Below are 6,243 nucleotides of genomic sequence, written 5' to 3' on the forward strand. Positions count from 1 at the left end.
CTTCTGGTGTGTCTGAAGACAGCTACAGTGTACTTACATATAATAATAAATAAATCTTTAAAAAAAATAAAATTAAAAAGTTAAAAGGTCCCAAAATACTAACATCGCAAACATATAAAAAACAAACAACATCAAACTGGAGTCAGCCTTTTATCCTAGTCTTCATGAGGCAGAGACAGGTGAACTCCTGTGAGTTCCAGGCCAGCCTGGTCTACAGAGCGAGTTCCAGGACAGCCAGAACCACACAGAGAAACCCTGTCTAGGAAAAAGCAAAACTGGAGTTCAGGATGAGCTAGTTTCTAAGTCTAGGAGGCTCAACTAGTTGAGAAGATCCTCAATGCGGAGCTCAAAGCACGTTTTCCACATTGTCTCTGGTGGAGCTTTGTGAACCACGTGGCACCAAGGTCAATGTGGTGTGGCTTGTTATCTCTCCAGATTTTCGTTCAGGTCTCTCTGGCCTCGGTTTGCAGGGTTTCCGGAGAGAAGTTCCTGGTTTTGGTGATGCAGGCAAAAAAAGGCTGGACAATTATAAAGATCCAAGTTGAACATAGCAGCTCACAGGCTGCTAGGAAATTTTTCATTTCTTTAGGCTCTATTGCTTTAGTAGTCTGATAAGTCTCCTTAGAATATCTTCATTTTTGCTTGGTCAGTTAATAACCACAACAGGACAAAGGAGACAAAAAGCAGGCTTGGAGGGCTCCCTCTGGGAACTCCCAAACTACAAAGAGCCCTGAACCTTAGTATCTACGAATGCTGGGACACTGCCCCACCCCGCAACCATCCACACCAACACAGCCTCGGCATCCACAGCTGGCTTCAGATGCTTTCCTTCCCAATTCCTGTCTCAGTAACCAGGGAGTAGCTCCAAGTCCTGCTAGGGAGACCCAGGGAGGAAACAGACCATTGTGTCTGGTAACAATGAGGAAATCAAGCAGGGGGGCGGGCAAGGAAAGACAGTGTCTGTGTCCAAGGAATTTGTTTAATCTTCATCCTCTGTCTCTCTCCACCCCATCCTGCCCTTAACTGCTCTGTCTACCTCCTTCCCATCCTGTCCCATAATACCCCACTCTACTGAATCCCCTTAGCCTGCCTCTAGCATTTTCATTGCTGGTAAGAATGCTGCCTTGAGACCCATCCATGGGCAAACTGCAGTCCCTAACACTATTAATGATAGTCTCTCATGCCGGGCGGTGGTGGCGCACGCCTTTAACCCCAGCATTTGGGAGGCAGAGGCAGGCGGATTTCTGAGTTTGAGGCCAGCCTTGAAGTCTACAGAGTGAGTTCCAGGACAGCCAAGGCTACACAGAGAAACCCTGTCTCGAAAAACAAAACAAAACAAAAAAACCCAAAAAACAAAACAAAACAAAAAGATAGTCTCTTATGCTTGTTGTCAAGATCATGTTGTCCTCTGAGAGGATCCACCCAGAGTCTGACTCAGACAGATACGGACACACCCACAGCCAAACAGTGGATGGACCTTGGGGACTCTCATGGAAGAATAGGGAGAAGGATTGCGGGGCCTTGAAGGAAATAGAAACTCTATAGGAAGACCAACAGAGTCAACTAACCTGGACCCTTGGGGCTCTCAGGGACTGAACCAACAACCTTGGTTGGGCCTATATGGGCTGGATCTACACCTCCCTGCACATGTGTAGCAGTTGTACAGCTTGGTCTTCATGTGGGTCCTGAACATCTGGAGTGGGGGCTATTCCAAAAGCTGTTGCCTGTATGTGGGATATGTTCTTCTAGCTGGACTGCCTTGTCTAGCCTCAGTGGGAGAGGAAGCACCTAGCCTCGCAGAGACTTCAAGCGCCAGGGTGAGGGGCTACCCAAGTCCCCCGCCTCCCAGCTTAGAGAAGGGAATGCTGGGGATGGAGGAAGGGCAACCCAAGCCCCCCACCCCCAGCTCAGAGGAGAAGGGGATGCTGGGGGATGGAGGAAGGATTGTAGGAGGGGTTGACCAGGAGGGGAACTGTGAGCAGGATGTAAAGTGAATAAGTAACAAAAAATAAAATTAAGTTGGAACAACAACAACAACAAAAAAGGATGCTACCAGAAAACAGTTTCTTCCAGTTCCTGACTGAGCCTTGGGCAGTGGTGTAATCTTCCTAGCCGGAGAGATCTTCTAACTCCACCCTCCCTTTGACTATCAAACTATTGAGATAACAGACCCCAACCAATTAGAATTTCCCTAGGAATCTCAGGCTTGGAGTGACAGACGACTGAGGCAATCAAGAGGCACCCTGGCCCACATCCAAGAGATTCCACAGTTCTGGAACTCCTCAGATCACCAGGAAGACAGCGAGGAGCTCAGACAATGAGAGGTCTATTGCAGTGGCCCTCAGCCAGGCATGCTCAGGTGTGCATTCCTCTTCCCCTCTGTGTTGCTTAGGTTTTGATAACTTGACACATCTGGGAAGAGAGAACCTCAATGAAGAAACTGCCTGTGGGCTGCAGAGATGGCTCAGAGGTTAAGAGCACTGGCTACTTTTCCAGAGGTCCTGAGTTCAATTCCCAGCAACCACAAGGTAGTTCACAACCATCTGTAATGGGATCTGATGCCCTTTTCTGGAGTGTCTGAAGACAGTGTATTCACATATATAGTAAATAAAGAAATCTTAAAAAGAAAAAAGAAAAAAAGAAAAAGAAAGAAAAGAAAATGCCCCTGTTAAATGGACCTATAAGTAAGACTTTGGGGACATTTTCCTGATTAATGACTGATGGGAGGGTCTGGTTCGCTCTGAGTGATGGCACTCCTGGAGTAGCATCTTAGAATGGTAGCTGGAGTCCAACCTAAAGAGTGAGCCATTAGGCAACATTCCTCCATGGCCTCTGCTTCACTTCCTGCCTCCAGGTTCTGTCCTGATTTCCCTTCATGATGAGCTAGAAGCTGTAAAATAATGTAAACTCCTCTGAACGTTGCTTCTGGTCATAGTGTTTATCATGGCAGTAGAAAGCAAGCTAGGACACTTTCTGTTTTAAACCTGAAGTCGTGACAAGAACCATGACCATGGACTTGGGAGCTAACGGGGTTAACTCTGGGTTCCTCGTCCCTCCTTCAACACGTGGACACATTGAACACGCCCTTCTTTACTCAGCTTTTCACTGTTAACTGATCATGTTTGCTCTTGGCCTCTTGGAGACTGGTGACTAAGGGCAGCCTGTTAGGGCTCCCAGGCCGCAGGCTCACCCTAATACCACCACTAACAAAGGCTCTGGTTTGTATTCCAGACCTGGGTTTCCCACAATCTTGAGAATATTTGTGGTGGGGGGACAGGGCAGGGAAGAGCAGGCTACTTTGAGGAGACTAGTCTAACCTTCTGTTTCTTTCTCTCTCTCTCTCTTTTTTAAAGATTTATTTATTTATTTTTATGTATATGAACGAGTATACTGTAGCTGTACAGAGGGTTGTGAGCCTTCATGGGATTGTTGGGAAATGAATTTTTGGACCTCTGATCGCTCCCACCCAAAGATTTATTATTGTAAGTACACTGTTGCTGTCTTCAGACGCACCAGAAGAGGGAGTCAGATCTCATTATGAGTGGTTGTGAGCCACCATGTGGTTGCTGGGATTTGAACTCAGGACCTTTGGAAGAGCAGTCAGTGCTCTTACCCGCTGAGCCATCTCGCCAGCCCTAACCTTCTGTTTCTTCAAGGTCAATTTAAAAAAAAAATGCCCATATTTGGCATTCTGGAAACCCTTCCGGTCTTCCATATGCAAGCATTAAGTTAATCAGGCCGTGTGTCGAGAATGAGCATTTGTGTGCTTGTTGCATGCCAGTTATATACAGTTATATACAGGGTACTACAGAGGTGGGAAAGAGGCTGCACACACTAAGGGTCAAGCAGGGTTATGGCAGTGTACAGGCAACGTGAAAATGCATTGGTGAGAGTTTAATAGAGTTAATGGGGTCTGGGCAGACTTAGGAGCACCGAGCCTCCTTCTCCTCCTATGTTGGTCTGTATTTCTCTACCCAGGGGCTCCAGAGCACTCCAGGGCTACTAGGATCTGCAATTGAAGTGGTATCTAGGGACTGGGTTGTAGCTCTGTTGATGTGCCACGTGCTCAAAGCCTTGGGGGTAGGGTGGGGTGGTGAGCCCCTAGCACAGTGGTTCTCAACCTGTGGGTCTCCACCCCTCTGAGAGTAAAATGATTCTCACACGGGTCACATACCAGATATCCTGCATATCATATATTTACATTATGGTTCACAACGGTAGCAAAATTACAGTCCTGTTTTTTGTTTTGTTTTGTTTTGTTTTTTGTGGTTTGTTTGTTTTTTGTTTTTTTGTTTTTTTTTTTTTGAGACAGGGTTTCTCTGTGTAGCCCTGGCTGTCCTGGAACTCACTCTGTAGACCAGGCTGGCCTCGAACTCAGAAATCCGCCTGCCTCTGCCTCCCATGTGCTGGGATTTCCTTCTCTCTTTTCAGCTTTTAACTTCCAGGAAGTCCTTTCTCCTCACGACACCTGCATGGACGGGCATACAGAGAAAATTAGGGGTACATAGGAAAGAAAGGAGCCTGCTCTCTGGAATCTTTTTGGTTTAATTTAAGTTTATTTTATGCATATGGGTGTTTTGCCTGAATGCATATCCATTGTGTGGACATTTGGTGACAGAGGAGGGCTAGACTTCCCTAGAACTGGAGGTACAGGTGGTTGTGAGCCACCACGTGAGTGATGGGAATTGGAACCAGGTCCCCTGGAAGGGCAACCAGTGTGTTTAACCACTGTGTCATCGCCCTAAACCCTGTCCTCTGGAATCTTGGTTAGGAGCCAGAAACTTCAACACAACTTGTAAAGCCAAAATTGTCTATAGAAATAATGGTCCAGCCAAGTGTGGTAGCATATGCCTTTAATGCTAGCACCCTAGAAGCAGACAGAACTCTGTGAGTTCGAGTCCAGTCTAGTCTGTCTACAGAGTGAGTTTCAGGATATTCAAAGCTACACAGAGAAGCCCTGAGTCGAAAGAAAGAAAGAGAGAGAGAGAGAGAGAGAGAGAGAGAGAGAGAGAGAGAGAAAGTTCATTTCCCCAACGACTTCTCAAAATAAGGATGTTAAAACAACAAATAAGGGCCTGAAGACAGGTGACTCAGCTGTTAAGAACATCGGCTGCTTTTCCAAAGAACTCAGGCTCGATTCCCAGCTCCCACATGTTGGCTCATAGCCAGAGAACCCAACCCCTTTTTCTGGCCTCTATAGGCACTACATATACACATACTACACAGACATACACGTGGGAAAAACACCCATATGAATACATAATAACAAAAATAAGAACTAGGAATAAATTATGCTTCCTATAATGTTTCTCACATTAGTGCTGTCTTAGCCATCCCCTCTCATCCGTAAACCTGAACAAAATACTCCAGTACAGCCATTTTACTATTTTATGTGCAAAGAAAGAAACTCTGTAAGAAAAGAAAAAGGGGCTAGGGATGGAGCAGAGCTGGTGAAATGCTTGCTTGCATGCTTGCTTGCTTGCATGTTTCCACACTTACATGAAGTTCTGGGTTTATTCCTTAGCATTGCATAAAACTGGTGTGGTACATGCCTGTAATCCAGCATTCCTGAAGCAGAAGCAGTATGAACCAATTGGAAGCCAGCCTGTGTTAGGAGACTTGCCTAAAGAGAGAGGGGGAGGGATGTGCTAAACTCAATCTTTAAACATTAATCTTTAAATTTGTTGTGATCACATCCATTGAGCAATGTGGCTCAGAAAACCCAGAATCATAATCATATAGATATAATACCTGTAAGAGTAAGACCTCTCTCTCTCTCTCTCTCTCTCTCTCTCCCCCCCCCCCCCCTCTTTCAGCCTGCAATCATCTTTTTTTTTTTCTTTTTTTTTGGTTTTTCAAGACAGGGTTTCTCTGTGTAGCCGTGGCTGTCCTGGAACTCACTCTGTAGACCAGGCTGGCCTCAAACTCAGAAATACACCTGCCTCTGTCTCCCAAGTGCTGGGATTAAAGGCGTGCGCCACCACTGCCCGGCTTGCACTCATCTTTTGGGTACTTAAATCTCTAGTTAATAAATTCATATGTTACTGGGTGTGGTAGTGCACAGCATTAATTTCAGCATTTGGGAGGCAGAGAGGCAGGAGGATCCCTGAGACCAGCCTGGTCTACTTAGTGAGTTCTAGGACAGCCAGAAGTATGTAGAGAGGTCCTAGCTCAAAAAACAAAAATAACAAACAAACTCGTGTGCTCTGATTTATCCTGAAAATCCTTCCTGCAATAAGTTAA

This window comes from Mastomys coucha, unplaced genomic scaffold (assembly GCF_008632895.1).
Source record: "Mastomys coucha isolate ucsf_1 unplaced genomic scaffold, UCSF_Mcou_1 pScaffold3, whole genome shotgun sequence".
NCBI classification, from domain to species: Eukaryota; Metazoa; Chordata; class Mammalia; order Rodentia; family Muridae; genus Mastomys; species Mastomys coucha.